This window comes from Mus caroli, chromosome 8 (assembly GCF_900094665.2).
Source record: "Mus caroli chromosome 8, CAROLI_EIJ_v1.1, whole genome shotgun sequence".
In the NCBI taxonomy this organism is placed as follows: Eukaryota; Metazoa; Chordata; class Mammalia; order Rodentia; family Muridae; genus Mus; species Mus caroli.
This window is the reverse complement of record NC_034577.1, coordinates 90975889-90994559: the sequence shown is the minus strand read 5'-3', so window position 1 is coordinate 90994559 and position 18671 is coordinate 90975889. Positions and strand designations below refer to the sequence as shown.

Below are 18671 nucleotides of genomic sequence, written 5' to 3'. Positions count from 1 at the left end.
CTTGATCTTCATGTGGTCTATGAATTGTATCTGAGCTTTTGGACTAATATCCACTTATCACTGAGTGCATACCATGTGTGTTCCTTTGTGATTGGTTTACCGCACATAGGATGATATTTTCTAGTACCATTCATTTTCCTGCAAATTTCACAAAGTCATTGTTTTTAATAGCTGAGTGTGTGAAAACTTCGCAACAATGAAAGAATGGCTGAGGGAATCACCATCCCTGACCTCAAGCTTTACTGCAGAGCAATAGTGATTAATAAAGCAAAAGGAAACAAACAAACAAACAAAAAACCTTCATAGTATTGGTACAGAGACAGTAACGTTGATCAAGGGAACCAGATACACTGAATCTAATAGAAGAGAAAGTGAGAAATTTTTCAAATATTTATTTGTTTTTTCCCTTTTGAAAAGTGGGGTGAATTTTGATGGTCAATACTTCAGTTCTCTGTGCTTTCCAAAACACAGCTGCTTTATTTTCTTTGAAATGTCTATTTCTCTCAATTTCTAGGTTTTTGATAGATCTATGTTCAGATGATAAAATTAACATTACAAAGAAAAGTGAATTATCTTACCTAACATTTATAATAGATCCCAATTATGAAGACTAATTATCACAGTATACAACACAATAAAGGATAGTAATCAATGAACATGAAAAATGTGTGAAATATGTGTTGGTGCATGTATATCTAGCCCACCTCACAACCTCACCTGAACGTATGATTTGATGTGCAATTCATGTATGAATCAATCAAGGCATTTCTGCATTTGACTAATATTGTATGATCAGAATAAAACTATAGTCATAAATGCTAATCAAACTTAAATTATTTCATGTAAAAATTGCACAGTGACTGTAGTAGATGAGGAAGTCCAATTTTGCTGGAATTCATCACTTTTTGTTTCAGACTTTCATTGGGGTTTTATAAAGTAAAAGTATGGAAGGAAAGTCCCCAGGCTTCAAGAGACTATAAAATCTCATTGAAGTTGGTTTCCTGCAAGTCAAATAAAAAGGGAAAAAAAATTCCCTTGGTACTCATGCACTGCTGAGTTGGTCAAATTGAGCCAATTGTAATTTTTCAGGGTTGTTGAACTCACCAGGGAGGACATGAGCAGCCAGATGAAGTACAGAGGACACTCTGTGGACCTGCCTTAGAAAAATGCAAGTGCTTTCTTAGCCTTCATTTCCCTAGTCCAGAATCCTGCTTGTGGAAGGTGTCTAACAATCTTTAGTTAGAGCCTTCTATGTCCTTGCTCAGGCTGCCTGCTCCCTTGATAATGCCTTGTATGTCTGGAGATCTCTTCAGCTCGGAAACTCAAAATCTCTACCAGTGGGGGAGAGGTGGTGGTGGGGGGAGTTTGTGTGTGTATGGGGGGGGGCAATGCTGATACTTAACTGGGTATCTACAGGAAGGAAGGTATGCTTTGTAATTCAGAAACTTGATATGTTGTGTCCCACTGAAAGACAGAAGTGACCATACAAAAAATACAGAGTAAACTGGGAGCACTAAGAAGACAATGAGGGGAAAGTACTCAATGGACAATGAACAGGTTGGATATAATTTCAGGAATCCTGAACCTGCATACTCTTAGGCTGAATAAATCTTTTCCATGATGGCTGTTCTGGGCACTAGAATGTAAACAGCCTGAGAATATGGTTCATTAGGTAAAAACATGTGTTGCTGAGAGGGATGAGATAGGTGGATTCTGTGACAGGCTTCAAATTGTCAGTTAAGGAGACTAGGTCTAAATCTCTGTTTCCAAGTACTGAGAAAGTCCAGGCAAGCCCAGGCAAGTCGGTTACTGAAAAACCCCACAGGCTTGAGGCAGCCAGTCAGAAGCTGCCCCCACCCCACCACCAACCTGGCCTGAGACAGGGCAATGGGTCAGCAGCAGTTTCCAGACTTTCTCAGCAATAATTTCCAGACTCCCCACATTTTCCTGCACCACACCCCAGTAATTTCCCATAGAGGTGGACCCAACAGATTAAGATAGAGATCATCCACTCTGGAATTCCCCTAATGTGCTTTAAATTGTGCCTGTGAGCTCACTTCAGGGTCTCTCTATCATGGTAATGGGAGATCCCAGCATGCTAGACTTTTGCAGAATAAAACACATATTTACAAACTATTTGAGTCCTGGGTGTCATTCTTCATCGAATCATTGACCCTTACATTGCCAAACTTGGTGACAGGAGTTCCATTCTCAGAACCCACATAGTGGAAGGCAAGAACTGAATACTAAAAGTTGGACCTCCACACTCATCCTCTAACTGAGGAGTTAATTGCCATTGGATGGTCTCCTGGCTACTAGGTAAGGTGGAACATGGAAGAAGGGAGAAACTATTTCTTTTTAAATATATGGTCCTGGGAGGTTGCCTATGTCAAAGTGGATTGCTCCATACCTATGCACATATGCACAGTATAATCTAGATAAGTGAGATATAAATACTTACACGTGTTTGTGTGTGCATATGTGTGTACATATGTATATACATATGTACATATGTATAGTATGGTGCTATAAATGGATATATATGTATGTATATGCATACATATGTACATATACACACTCACACATTCTCTCTCTCTTACACACACACACACACACACACACACACATATATATATAACCTTAATCTTTGTAAGACTTAGATAAAATACTCCACTTTTACTTCTTTAATAATGTCCCCTTTATTTGTTGAATGTAAATGTAGACATTTGCTGTACAGAATTTAATATTCCTAAGGCACTAGAATAATCTACAAAATTCCTACCCTGATAGAGCTTTTGAATATAAAGCATAAATAAGTCATTTAGTATAAACCTATTAACGAGTGGGGGTATAAACTTGCCCTGACTGAATTTCAATACAATGATGTGATAGAAGAGCTACCAGGGAATAAAAGACATAACCAGATACCAAGGATGAGCCTCAGCATGGAGAGGGGTTCTAAGAGAAGTGGTATCTGGGAGCTGCAAAAAGAATGACTTGAAGTCAAATCCTGGATCCAAACTGATAACCCGTGTTCTGCTAGATTTAGCTTTTCCAGTCTGCTTCTATGTTCTACTTTCTCTGTGGAGATTTCTCTGTCTATATTCTGCTTGCTTGTTATACTAAGAGATCTCTCTCTCCATGTTCTGCTTGCTTGTGAATGTATATGTCAGTGTGAATATGTGTGTGCATGTCTGTGAGTTTGTCTCTGTGTCTGTGTGTTCACATGCATCTCTGTAGCTTCTCCAAGTTCTCAAAAATTCTCTGGATACCTCTTCTCCTGTAGAACACAGGTCCAGTCTTTTATATTACATATCAATCAAGTATTTACTCCAATTCTTAAGAGACTGCAAGCATACATTATTTTCTTGAACTTTGCAAAAGAACTCAGAGATCTGTCTGCCTTTGTTAACCACAAAGGATATGCTAGTTGGGTGGGACCCTGTCCTGAAATTGCTATTTCTACCACATCTGGGCCTAAACTGGCTCTTTTCTAAACTGACCTTGAACTCAGGAATCTGCCTGCCTTTTTGTCTTTCTAATTAGCTGCCTCATAGTGTAGCTGCTTTTATTCCTTTAGATTCATGAAACCCCCTCATGATTCATATTGTATCCTATTCTGCACTGTTGAGAAATTATATATTTTGAACTCATATATTTAGACCTCTTTCCCTTAGCTGGGACTTATGCTGTCAGATTATCATAGAGTCATTAACATTAACAGAGAGGACATTCCTTGGGGGAAAGTGAAATGTGCACATCATTATATAAACAAGCCTTTTGCCCACAGCTGAAATTCCTGGAGGCTCACACATGGGCCCTGTCCCAGAGTCAGAAACCATATCACATTGTCACCACTAAGGCCACACTGGCCTTGGCAACCATAGTGGACATAAAGCTGGAATCTGAGCAGAAAAAAAAATGAAAGGAAGATGTTTTAACAGTCAGGCTTAAGAATGAGAAAAGCTTCAACATAAAGAGCAACTGAACTTGTTTGAAGAAAGCCAATGATAATAGTGCTAAGGTCTAAAAATTAAAAAAAAAAAAAAAGTTGGTCTGTGAAGAACTGAACTACAAGGATATCATGGGACAGTCTATAGAACCTATATTTATACACAAACTTACAGATGTTACAGGATTATATACTATATGATATTATATGCATGTATCATATATATATATATATATATATATATATATATATATATATATTTTCAGCCTGGGACAGGATCCTTCCAGTTTCCACCTGTGCCTGGAGCTGATTCTGTGCCAGAGCACCCAGATTTGATCCCATGCCACAGCCCTGCATACCCAAATACCACTGGGAGAGCAGGTATCCCAAGATGCTGATATGCTTGTGAACACAGGTAAGACCATGACTTCTGCTCTGATAGACCCACCTGGAGCACTTAAGACACAAATCCTGAGGAGCAGCCTGGGACATGGTCCTTCCAAGTTTCCACCTGTGCCACCTGTGGAATTGACCTTGTGCTATAGCCTCCAAACCCAAATACACTGGGAGAGAGCTGGTCTCTCAGGACCAGCCAATACACCTGTGAGCATCAGTAAGACCACTACTTTTGCTCAACTTTCTGGCCCAAGAGGGACCTGTCCAGAGCCATCAGGACACAGGAATCAAGGAACAGCCCAGGACAGGATCATTCCCTTTTATGTCTGCATCCTGGAGCTGACACTGTGCCACAACTCTTTATACCCAAATTCCTCCAGAAGAGAACTGGTCTCCCAGGAATACTGACTCACAGGCTTGTAGGAGGGACAAGCCACAGTTAGAGACAGCAAGACCAGCTAACACCAGAGATAACCAGATGGCAAGAGGCAAAGAAAAGAACATAAGCAACAGAAACCAAGGCAACATGGCATCACTAGAACCCAGTTCTCTCACCACAGTTAGCCCTGGATACCACAACACACCAGAAAAGAAAGACTCTGACTGAACATTACATGTAATGAAAATGAAGGCACATCATACCCAAACTTATGGGACAAAATGAAAGCAGTGCTAAGAGGAAAACTCATAGCCCTGAGTGCCTCCAAAAAGAAACTGGAGAGAGCATACATTAGCATCTTGACAGCACACCTGAAAACTCTAGAACAAAAAGAAGCAAATTCACCCAAAAGGAGTAGATGGCAGGAAACATAATCAAACTCAAGACTGAAATTAAGCAAGTGGAAACAAAAAGAATTATACAAAGAATCAACAAAACCAGGTGCTGGCTCTTTGAAAAATCAAGATAGATGAACCCTTAGGCAGACTAACCAGAGGGCACAGAGACAGAATCCAAATTAACAAAATCAAAGCTGAAAAGGGAGTTATAACAACAAACTGAGGAAATTCAAAAAATCATCAAATCCTACTACAAAAGCATATACTTATCAAAACTGGAAAATCTGGATGAAATGGAAAAGTTTTCTAGACAGATACCAAATACAAAATTTAAATCAGGATCTGATAAACCATCTAAACAGTCCCATAACCACTAAAGAAATAGAAGCAGTCATTAAAGTCTCAAAAAATGCCCAGGACCAGATGTGTTTAGTGCAGAATTATATCAAACCTTCAAAAATACCTAGTACTAAGACTCTTCAAACTATTCCACAAAATAAAAACAAAAGGAACACTACTCAATTTGTTTTTTTATGTCACAATTATGCTTATATCTAAACCACACAAAAACCAACGAAGAAAGAGAACTTCAGACCAATTTCACTTATGAATATCAATGTAAAAATACTCAATAAAATTATCACAAAACGAATCCAAGAACACATCAAAACCACCATTCACCATGAACAAGTAGGCTTCATAGAAGGGATGTAGGGATGGTTAAATATACAGAAATCCATCAATGTAATCCACTACAAAAACAGACTCAAAGGAAAAAATAAAACACATAACCATTTCATTAGATGCTGAAAAAGCATTTGACAAAATTCAACATCATTCATGTTAAAAGTCTTGGAATGATCCTGAATTCAAGGCCCATACCTAAAAATAGTAAGAGCAATACACAACAAACCAGTAACCAACATCAAACTAAATGGAGAGAAAATTGAAGCAATCCTACTAAAATCAGGGACTAGGCAAAACTGCCTACTCTTTCCCTATCTATTCAATATAGTACTTAAGCAACTAGTACTTAGGACTAGGCAAGACTGCCTACTCTTTCCCTATCTATTCAATATAGTACTTATAGCAACTAGACAAGAAAATGAGGTCTAAGGGATACAATTTGGAAAGGAAGAAGTCCAAATATCACTATTTGCAGATAACATGATAGGATATTTAAGTGACCACAGAAATTCTACCAGAGAACTCCTACAGCTGATAAACAACTTCAGCAAAGTGGCCAGATGTAAACTTTACTCACACAAATCAGTAGCCTTCCTAAATTCGAAGGATAAACAAGCTGAAAAAGACATTAAGGAAGTGAAAACCATCACAATAGTCACAAACAATAGAAAGTATCTTGGTGTGACTCTAACCAAACAAGTGAAAGATCTGTATGACAAGAACTTCAAGTCTCTGAAGAAATAAAATAAATAAACAAATAAATAAATAAATAAATAAATAAATAAATAAAAACTCAGAAGGTGGAAAGATCTCCCCTGCTTGTGGATTGGCAGGATTAATATAATAAAAATTTGCCATCTTGCCAAAAGCAATCTACAGATTCAATGCAATCCCCATCAAAATTCCAACTCAATTCATCACTGGGTTAGAGAGGGAAAATTTCAAATTCATCTGGATTAACAAAAAACCCAGGACAGCAAAATCTATTCTCAACAATAAAAGAACTTCTGGTGGAATGACCATCCCTGACCTCAAGCTGTACTACAGAGCAATTGTGATAAAAACTGCATGGTACTGGTACAGTGACAGACAGGTAGATCAATGGAAATAGAATTGAAGACCCAGAAATGAACTCATACACCTATGGTCACTTGATATTTGAGGACCTAAAACCATCCAGTGGAAAAAAGACAGCATTTTCAACAAATGATGCTGATTCAACTGGCAGGCAGCATGTAGGAGAATGCAAATTGATCCATTCTTATCTCCTTGTACAAATATCAAGTCCAAGTAGATCAAGGACATACATCCATATAAAATCACATACACTGAATTTAATTGAAGAGAAAGTGGGGAAAAGCCTCAAGCCACATGGGCACAGGGGGTATTTTCCTGAACAGAAAACCAATGGCTTATGCTCTAAGACCAAAAATCAACAAATGAGACCTCATTAAATTACAAAGCTTTTGCATGGCAAAGGACACTGTTAATAGGACAAAACTAGAACCAACAAATTGGGAAAGATCTTTACCAATCCTACATCTGACAGAGGGTTAATATCCAAAATATACAAAGAACTCAAGAAGTTAGACTCCAGAAAACCAAATAACACTATTAAAAATGGGGAACAGAGCTAAACAGAGAATTTTTCAACTGAGGAATACCAAATGGCTGAGAAGTGCTTAAAGAAATGTTCACCATCCTTAGTTATCAAGGGAATGCAAATCAAAACAACCCTGAGATTCTACCTCACACCAATCAGAATGGCTAATATGAAAAACTCAGGTGACAGCAGACGCTGATGAGGATGTGGACAAAGAGGAACACTCCTCCATTGCTGGTGGGATTGCAAGCTGGCACAACCAGTCTGGTAATCAGTCTGGTGTTTCCTAAGAAAATTTGACATGGTACTACCTGAGGACCCAGCTATACCACTCCTGGGCACATACTCAAAGAAGCTCCAGATGTAATAAGGATACATTTTCCAGTATGTTCATAACATCCATATTTATAATAGCCAGAAGCTAGAAACAACCCAGATGTCCCTCAACGGAGGAATAGATACAGAAAATATGGTACATTTACACAATGGGATATTACCCAGCTATTAAAAACAATGATTTCACAAAATTCTCAAGCAAATGGATGGAACTTGAAAATATCATCCTGAGTAAAGTAACTCAGATACAAAAGAACTCACACAGTATGCATTCACTGATTAGTTGTTATTAGCCCAAAGTTCAGAATAACCAAAATACAATTCACAGACAATATGAAGCTCAAGAAGAGAAAAGACCAGTGTGAATGTTTCTGTGCGTTTTAGAAGGGAGAACAAAATACTCACAGGAGGAAATTTGGAAACATAGTGTGGAGTAGAGAACGAAGGAATGGCCTTCCATAGATTGCCCTCCCTACCTGTGGATCCATCTCAAAAACACTCACCAAAACCAGAAGCTATTGTGGATACCCGGAAGTGCTCGCTGACAGGAGCCTGATATGGATGTCTCCTGAGAGGCTCTGCCAGAGCCCTACAAATACAAAGCCTAAAGCTTGCAGCCAACCATTGGACTGAACACAGGGTCCTGGCTGGTGGAGTTGGAGAAGGGATTGAAGGAGTTGATGGGGTTTGCAGCCCCATGGAGGGAAGAATAGTGTCCACTGACAAGAACCCCTGTATCTCCTGGGGACTGGACCACCAACCAAAGAGTACACATGGAGCAACCCATGGCTCTGGCTGCGTATGTGCCAGAAGATGTCCTTGTTGAACATCAGTGGGAGAAGTGGCACTTGATCCTGAGGGTGCTCAATGCCCTAGTGTAGGGGAAAGCCAGGGAAGGGAAAATGAAAGTGGATTGATGGGTGGGGGAGCACCCTCAAAGAGGCAGGGGAGGGGGGAATGGGATATGAGATGGGGGAATTCCCCAAGGGGTTCCTGGAAAGGGGAAAATATTTGAAATGTAAATAAAGAAAATATCCTATAAAAGAAGAAAAAATATTTTTAAAAAAGGGGAAAATACAGGTATAGCAACCATACTCCATGGCAGGCCCAGTGCTCCTAATGCATTATTTGGATTTGATTTGGTTTGGTTATTTAAAAGAAAGAATATGAAGTTGGGTGGGAAAGGAGGAAAATATAATCTGTGAGGAGTTGGGGATAGGAAAGAATAAGATCAAAATACAGTATATGAAATTCTCAATAAATAAAAACATTGTTTTAGAAATCATAATACACCAGGTAGTGGCCTTTGATCCCAGCACTAGGGAGACAGAGGCAAACATATCTCTGAGTTCAAGGTCAGCCAGTTCTACAAAGTGAAGAAAGCCAGGGCTACATAGAGAAACCCTGTCTTGAAAAACTAAAAATAAATAAATAAATAAATAAATAAATAAATAAATAAATAAGAAAAGGAAATATAAACCAAATCTATGAAATCCTGTTTCAAACAAAAACAAAAAGAAAACAAAACAAACAAACAAAAAAAACAAAGATTAGGCAAATAAAAGGTGTTGTCATTGTTGTTGTCATTGTAGAAGGTTGTAAGTTTTCCCTTCAGTGCCACACACAAACACATTAAAATAAAATAAAATAAAATAAAATAAAATAAAATAAAATAAAATAAAATAAAATAAAATAAAATAGAAAAATGTGCTGACATGGGTGGGGGAAAGGGGTATATTTGTATATGGTTTTCTATTTTTTAATTAGATATTCTCTTTATTTACATTTCAAATGCTATCCACAAACTCCCCTATACCCTCCCCCTGCCCTGCTCCCCAACCAACCCACTCCCACTTCCTGGCCCTGGCATTCCCCTGTACTGGGGCATGTATATGGTTTTCTTTAGCCAATGTGTAAATAGCTCCTCAAAATTAAAAATACAACTATCGTATAATTTTTCAATCACATGGGTGTAACAAAAGAAATAAATCAATAATTCAAAGAGAAATATATAGACCATCAATAGAATGCTTTGTTAATACCTTTTCAGACATCTTACAGTTACTTTACCTACCTCCTTCCTTCTAATGTAATAACTCCCTTCTCTTTCCCCTAATGACCCCCCTTTTCATATCCTCTATCAGATTAGTGTATCCTGGTATTCTCTTTTACCTTTCTTCTACCTTCTTCTATATTTACCTCTCTTTTGCTTTTTAAAGAGCCCCCACTCCAGCACACATGTAATATTCTATAGACTAAATACATGTATATATATATATATATATATATATATATATATATATATATATACACACACATCTATGTGTTTGTGTGTAATTGCATATATATATGCAATTGCATATATATATGCAATTACAGTTTGTGAATAAAGAAGCCTGAAATTTGAATTAAAGCAGGAAAGGGGTTTTTGGAAGTTTTGTGGATACAGTTACGAAAAGGAGAAGGGGGAATATTATAGTTATATAATAGTCTCAAAAAATTAATATATATATAGTGTACAAATAATATGATAAGGATGAAATTTAAAAATGTGTTGGTGCTGATAATGAGCATCATTGATGGACACTACAGTCAGGACATGTTATGCTCCTGGATCTTTCTTTTTAGAGGGTAGAGGACAAAAGGCTTTATTCTTTCTACAAAGATGGATAAAAGACACTCAAACCTATCATTGAAGACAGAATAGGCTATTATTGGTTAGATAAGGTCAAAAGTAGAACAAACTGAAGAAGGTGGATGGACATATGCACAAACAGTTATCCCGAACCTGAACTGGAACTGACTAAAGCCATTTACATGGCTTGGGTATGAAGCTTAAAAAGAAAGAAATGAAGCATCTGAGGAAACATACTACTAAATTCTTTAATGGACATGATCTTACTAATTGTGATTTTACTTCCTGGAGCTTCATGTTCCTGTCTAAAATAAAGCAAAAACACTTCTGTGGGGCTAATTTGAAAGGAAGAGGATGTGATACATGATCTTAGAGGTTAGCACAGAGGAAGTATTAAAAACAGCATTTTTATAAATACATACCAAAGTAGCTAAATGATGCTTATTAGTGTAGTGATCCTGGCAGCTCCTTTCTGGTGATAAAATAAGTCATGCTGTTTTCAGAGTCTTTCCACTCTACCTTATGATAAATGACTTGAATAGGAACTGATTTTTTTTTTTAATTAGCAGAATTGGAATGTCTAGTGAATATACCACTTGACAAACCTTAGATCTTGACAGGTTGAGATAATTAATCTTTACATAGATTTAGTAAAAGAACTGTATCTATATAACATGAGCCAGATGTGTATGAATAGCCATTTTTTAAATTAATCATTTTATTCATCTACATTTCAAATGATATCCTCCTTCCAGGTTACCCCTACACCAATCCCCCCATCCTATCCCCACTCTTCCCTCTTCCCTTTGCCTCTACAGCATGCTCCTCTACCCACTTACCCACTCCCTCCTCACTCCTCTAGAATACTCCTACACTGGGGCTTCAAGCCTCCCTCCTATTTAATTGATATCAAATAAGGCCATCCTCTGCCATATATGTATCTGGAGTTCTGGCTCCCTCCATGTATACTCTTTGCATTGATGGTTTCATCCCTGGAGCACTGGGTGGTTCAGTTAGTTGATATTGTTCTTCTTTTGGAGTTGCAGTCCCCTTCAGCTTCTTCGGCCCTTTACCCAGCTCTTCAGTTGGGGTCCCCAGGCTCAGTCCTATTATTGGTTGTGAGTATCTACATCTGTATTGGTCAGTTGCTGGTAGAATTTCTCAGGGAACAGACATATCATATTTAGGAATCATCAATGCAGATTTCTTGGTGAAGGCAAACTCCTTATAAGACAATAATGGGATGCAAAATGTTTGTAATACCAAAAATGTTGATGCAGTAGTACTTCATTTTTAGCATTAAGAGAGGAGAAATGTATCTAATATAGGAAGTAATTATCTCACCAAGAAAATGAAAGAAACATACTGAACAGGAAAAAAACCTGGGAAGGAAAGGAGATTTGGTATTGGGTGGGGAAAAAGGACTGAAGGCCTGAGGGACAGCAGAAATAGTGGAAACAGGCAACCTCCGAATGTAGGAAGTTGGAGGGAACCTCCGGAATGCACCAGACACCTGGGAGGTGAGAGAATCTTAGGACTCAAAGGAAATGGCCCTAGATGAAATACCCTACAGTAGGGAGAGGGAACTTATAGAGCCTTTCTCCAGCAGAAAGACAGGGCATTCAGTGAGGGATGGGGTTGCTATCCAACAATCGAAACTCTGACCCATAATTGTCCCTGTCTGAAAGAACTGCAGGGATAGAAACAGAGAAGAGCCTAAGGAAAAGAAGGTCCAGTGACAGGACCAATTTGGGATCCATCTCAAGGGGAAGCCCCAAGGCCTGACACTATTACTGAGGCTATGGAACACTCACAAAAAGGGACCTATCATGACCGCCCTCTGAAAGACCCAACAAGCAGCTGGAAGTGTCAGATGCAGATATTTGTATCTAACCAATGGACAGAAGCTGCTGACCCCTGTGTTTAAATTAGGGAAAGGCTGAAAGAAGCTGAGGAGAAGGGAGATCCTGTAGGACCAGCAGTCTCAATTAACCCAGACCCCCGAGATGTCTCAGACACTAGATCACCAACCAGGCAGCATACATCAGATGATAGGAGGCCCCCAACACATATACAGCAGAGGACTGCTGAGTCTAGTTTCAGTCAAAGAAGATGCACCTATCCCTCAAGAGACTGTAGGCCCCAGGGAGTTTAGAGGTCAGGTGGGGTGCGAGGTGGGGTAGGGACATCCTCATGGAGACAGGTGGTGAGAAGGTGGTATGACATGTAGAACAGTCGGAGGGTGGACCAGGAGGGAAATAAAATCTGGAGTGCTTAAAACAAAAAAGAAAGAAGAAAAGAAATAATAAAAAATGAAAATAAAAATGATTTTTGCATCTTTGAATACAAAGAATGAAACAGACAATAATTAGACCATAAACATTCCTCTAATATGTGTAGATTTATAAAGGATGGTGTGAAAGACCTTTTAGAATGATCCACTTATTTGCTAAATGACATGAAAAACAGTGCCCTAGAGGGATGGCGCCCAGGACATTGACCTCCTTCTCCTGTTTAGATTCCTGTAATTCCACTTGTGTTAAGGAGGCCAGTAGACCAGTTGGCAGATCTTTTTAAGGAGGTTGACCCTGAAAAGCTTGCTTTTGACATATGGCCAATGGAATGTCAAACTGTAATTCATCTGGGGAGTCTGGTTGAAATGTGTAATGATGGACATGACATGAACCCAGCCAGAGTGGCTCTAACCCGTACAAGGGAATTGGAAGGCTTTACACAGAGGATGCTCCAAGGAGAGAGTGCAGAGAAAAGCGCAGCCTTCATTTGAAATATACCCTTGGTGAATTTCAAGAGCCTGGAACATGTTTTAAGGAAATCTGGGCTTGCTTTCAAAAGCAGGATCCATTTATAGTCTTCAGGGAAAGTCACAGGAGGCTGGGGGATGCTGGCAGACATTCTCTTTGAATTCCTTGATTTTCCAAATCTGAAGCTCAAAGTCAAATTCTGACCCTGCCAATGATTTGAACCATGACAGGAGTTAAAAGGATTTTTAAAGTCCTTGAAAAATTGTACTGCTGATGGTGACTCCAGCTTGACAACTTTAATTCTGTATCATCAATAATGGTGTCTGCATTGAGGATTCCTTATGGCATTCTTCATTTTTTACTCACGCGTAAGATCTCTACATATATCCCTTGTTTTGGAACTGCACGATTCATTCAGGAATAGCTGTAAAGTGTTTTACATAATGTGATTTTCTTTAAGCCATGACAATCACCACTTGCTCTGCATTTGGGAGGGTGGATATGGAACTCTGTCGCCATGACATTTTGCAAAAGCATATCAAAACCCCTTTAAGAAGCAGGCTGGGACAATTTGATAGACATACTAAATAACCAGGGATTAAGGCCAGGTGCAAATAAAAGCAGTAGTTTTGTGTAGAAATGAGTGAAACTAGACAATGGGGTCAATAAAGCACAGAGCAAGATTTGGTCAATATTTTACATATTATGGCGATTATATGTATCAGGACTGCTCTGTAGATATATATTCCTATGTTATACACCTTCATATTCTTCCTTCCTTTCCTTCTTCCTTCCTTCCTTCCTTCCTTCCTTCCTTCCTTCCTTCCTTCCTTCCTGTCTGTCTGTCTGTCTTTCTTTCTTTCTGTCTTTCTTTCTTCCTTTCAATGTACCTTATCCTCCAAGTTTCAGAAATACTGTTCCAAGCTCACCAGGTCTTACCACAACACTAAGTTTTAAGCTTCTTATGCACAACCCTCTGTCCATTTCTATCCATATCATAACACCCACTGCCACTAATAAGCTAGAGAGGCTAGACTATGTTGTCAACAACTTTCAAATCTCATTTGCACACAGCAATAGAATCTATTCCTCTCTACTTCTAAATGTTGCATGCATGCCATCATGGGGCTCTGCTGAAAAACGTCACCTGGGGACCGAGGCTGTCAAAGGCTCTGCCATGTTATAGTTGTACCATCTGTGAATCTAGTGCCTTCATAGGAGCCACTGCATGGGGTGAGAGTGTGGAGACTTGTACAAAGATTGATTGGAAACTCTTTCCAAACGTGATCCAAATAATTATACTCCTTTTGTTATTTAGAATTTGTCACCTCAATTAGATTCATTACAGAGGGGTTAGAAAGTACAGGAGAGGAAGGTCATATTGGCCTTGGCTGTGGGTTAGATGTAGTTTGTCTTCCCTACAGCTCCCTGTGCTGAAATTTAGTCCCAGTTGTAAGGAATTAAGAGGATAGAAACTTAATCTGATTATAGTGTTTAGACATGGGGCCTTTGGGAGGTAATTAACATTAGATAAAGTCATTAAGGTGGAGCTCCCATGATTGAATCCTGGTGGCTTTCTAAAAAGGAAAGACCAGAGCAAACACACAGGCTCAGAAAATCAATCTTTGTTTCTGCCTCTGTGCCTCTTTGCATCTCTGACTCTGTCACTGTCTCCGTCTGTCTCACTGTCTCCATATCTTCCTCCCTCCCTTTTTCCCATTTCTATTCCTTCCTCCATATTTCTTTTCACATAGTGATGAATGCTTATGAACTACTGATCATGAAGTCTCCTAAATGCGTCTATCTCAAAACTTCTTTGTTTCTATCAAACAGTGACTGGTTAAGGAACAGGAGTACAAGTCTTTGATGGGAAGTCTTGCTGTTGTCATAGAGCAATTGCAAGGCATTTGTTTTATTTGCAGTGAGGCAGGGGCAAGTACTGATGGCAGATGAAAGTTATGATCCCACCCAAATACAGATTGGTAAACCATTGAGTTTACTTGGTTTACTTACAGAATCATGCATGATTTACACCTGCTTCAAAGCCCATCCCAGCCTTGGTGACAACTTGTGAGTGCACTATTCTTTGCTCTCACACCAGACAAATAATTCACTGGAAAGAATATCTTCTCTTCAGAAATTATTTACTTGGGGGTTGGGTCTTCAAATCTTCTGAATCATAGATTCAGAAACAAGACTGAAAGAAAACTGTAACAAAAATTCAGATTTCATACACTATGTGCATATCTGTGTATATTTGGTGAAATATACTATGTCACCACAGGCAAAAGGTGTTTACTATACACAAAAATCACCAGTTTGCATAGTGATAGAATGACTTCCCGGGAAATCATCCCACAGAGTACACACATAGATGCACACACACACACACACACACACAAACACCACAGAGTCACACACACACATGCATTCGAAGGCACACACACAGGCACTCACAGGCACATGCACACACACATATACACACACAAATACACATGTAGAAAAAAATACCCACTCTAACACATTAAGTCAATAAGTTAAGTGTTGAAAGTCTCACTATCCTGGAAAACCCTCAATCTAATCCTGGCCAAATATTGAGCATTCTAAAAAGTGAGGTCAGTTTTTTAAAGAATAGGGTCTCTAAGAAACATGTTTGCCTGCATCAGTTTTAATGAGATGTTTGGGGGAAACATCAATGGAGAGAACAGATTTACTCCAGGAGAAAGTAAGCAATGTGTCAATCAGTCAAAGAGCACAGGACCTCCACAGAAAGTCTAACAGCGTCAACTAACCTGCATCCTGAGGATCTCAGAGTCTGAATCACCAACCAAAGGACATACACAGGTTGGACTTAGGGCTCCCTACTCATATGTAGCAGACATGCAGCTTGCTCTTCATGTGGGTCCTGATCAACTAGAAAGGGAATTATCCCAAAAGCTGTTGCCTGTATGTGGGATATGCTCTTCAAGCTGGGCTGCCTTGTCTGGCTTCAGTAGGAGAGGAAGCACCTAGCCTTTCAGAGACTTGAAGTGCCAGTGTTGGGAGGGGTAGCTGCTCAGAGGAGAAGGGGAAGGGTGGGGAAAGGGCTGTGGGAGGAGGTGACCTGACCAGTGAAGAGGATGGGAGTCGGGAGTGAGATGTAAAGTGAGTAAGTAAAAATAAAAAAATAATAATTAAAACAAACAAACAAACAAACAAACAAAACAGCTGGGTCAAAGGGGTTCTGTAACTAGGTTGGGCATTAACAATTAGTTCACACTAAAAGATAATAGACAGGTATATCTACTTTTATATAGACTAGTATCTGGATGATATTTTACATCAGATATGTTGTACATACTTGGAAACAATTGAGGTTAATTCTTGCGACAAAACTCAGCTATGAGCCATGTACAGCCTCCACACTGAACCAGAGCAGCTGAAGACTGGGACATACTTTACCACATCTGCCAGAGAAAACAATTCTACTAAAATGTTCCTGGGAAACTACATGAGTTCTTGTTGCAACTTGGGTCTATGTGAGTGTTTATAAACATTTCAGTAAGTCAACTCCTCTCTTGCATCCCTTCTTGTTTATTTTGGAACCTGTAACTCAGCTGCTTATGTGCAGTCTAATGATGCAACTCCAGCTCCTAAGAAGAGAAACCCTGTTAAATATTACATGGATGTGCTGTTCACTGCTTTCTCAGACCTGGTAACTGAAGCCATTTCTTTACTCCCCTGCCCTCTTTCCTAGGTTTTTCCCACTTGGGAAATTCTGACCAACATCAAAGAGTAGGCAACCTGTGAAGAGCTGACTTTGGTATAATGATTTCTCATCCTGAGGTGCACCTGATCTTTCCTTTGTCTGTCACTTAATGCTGACCCAGTACAAGTCTCTAAGGGGCCGAGAAGGAACTACCTCTCTGTACTTCAAGGTGCATGCTTTTTCTTCTCAAATTATCACTTAATAGACAAGATGACCCTTTTCAGGTCCCTTCAAGTTACCCAGTGGGCCTCTAAAACAGGTCATGACACAGGCTGTGCCTTCCTGGATCATTAGCATATCTCTCTACAAACTACTAAAAGGAAAATGCAAATTATCGCTTGCAAGAGTTACCTGAAAATTAAGTTGTAATGGACTATCATTGATATTAGTCCAGGCCCATGAATGCTTTGTCTATTAGACACTTAAAAAATATTGCTAGGAAGCATCAACTTTGGAATGAAATACTTGTAGCTTACAATTTTACATGATGCATTCCCCTGCCCAGTGGTAGGAAGCCCACTTATCTGACCTATCCTGGCACATTCCAGTGGGGTTCACCAAAGGAGTTAATTGGGTTATGAGAGCTACCTGAAATGCTTTGGAACTGATGCATCAAACACTCAGGCCAGAAATCGATCTCGTTGATTCTGAGATGCATATATATTCCAGTTCCATCTTAAAGTGGACTGTTTCCTCTTTTGACAAAGACAGATTTTTTTCCCCTGTACCATCTATGACTGTGTTTCCAGATACTTTTCTGAGTCTAACTTCATATATCAACAAATCATACTAATTATGAAGCAACATGAAGATTTCAGAAAACTCACTAAGATCTATGGAAAAACACAAGGTCCCTTGGTGTCATGAACGGTAACCTATGTCAAACGTCCTGGAATTTTTTCCACCACAGGTTTACCATGAATATATACCTATATATTTTGTGAGTTGGTTCTAGGGTTTCCTGGTAGTAGTAGGCACAGAGTTATACACACATATACATCTGGTACATATGTGTGAGAATGGGGTGAGTAGGTGAGTATAAAAGAATGGGTAATATACATGAACAAAAAGAAAAAAGAGGAGGTGATGTCAGAATGGGGGATATGGTAGAAGAGTCAACACTGAGGAAGAGCTGTCAGCAATAGGAGGAGGGAGAGAGAATAGGTTTACTCACATTCACCTTGATTCCAGAGTTCTGTTCCCAATGATAGCAAAGCCTACTCCCTCTGTATACCTCTTGGCTTTCTCTTTCACTTGAAGGAGATTGAACTGGATTTAACTAAGCAGAAAGTGAAAGGCAAATATTGATTAATGCAGTTTTTCAAAGTTCATAAAAAGTTGCTGTACACTGAAGATCCAGTGGCTTTGAGCTACATAAAGCATTCATTTTTTTTAATTAGGTATTTATTTCATTTACATTTCCAATGCTATCCCAAAAGTCCCCCACACCCTCACCCACCCACTCCCCCACCCACCCACTCCTTCTTCTTGTCCCTGACATTCCCTTGTACTGAGGCATATAAAGTTTGCACGACCAATGGGCGACCTCTCTTACCACTGATGGCCAACTAGGCCATCTTCTAATACATATGCAGCTAGAGACATGAGCTCCGGGGGTACTGGGTACTGCCAGACTGATTTCCAGAGTGGTTGTACAAGCTTGCAATCCCACCAACATGGAGGAGTGTTCCTCTTTCTCCACATCCTCACCAGCATCTGCTGTCACCTGAATTTTTGTTCTTAGCCATTCTGACTGGTGTGAGGTGGAATCTCAG

The 18671-nt window shown here is 39.3% G+C and overlaps 1 long non-coding RNA gene across 1 annotated transcript in view; it reads right to left on the bottom strand.

The window, feature by feature from the left end:
• Positions 1-18074: 18074 nt before the first annotated feature.
• The window catches only part of LOC115031723, a 7419-nt gene continuing 6822 nt past the window's right edge, over positions 18075-18671 (bottom strand). Inside the window, exon 3 of the long non-coding RNA XR_003837372.1 lies at positions 18075-18175. This is a non-coding gene — a long non-coding RNA (uncharacterized LOC115031723). The remainder of the gene's footprint in view (positions 18176-18671) is intronic.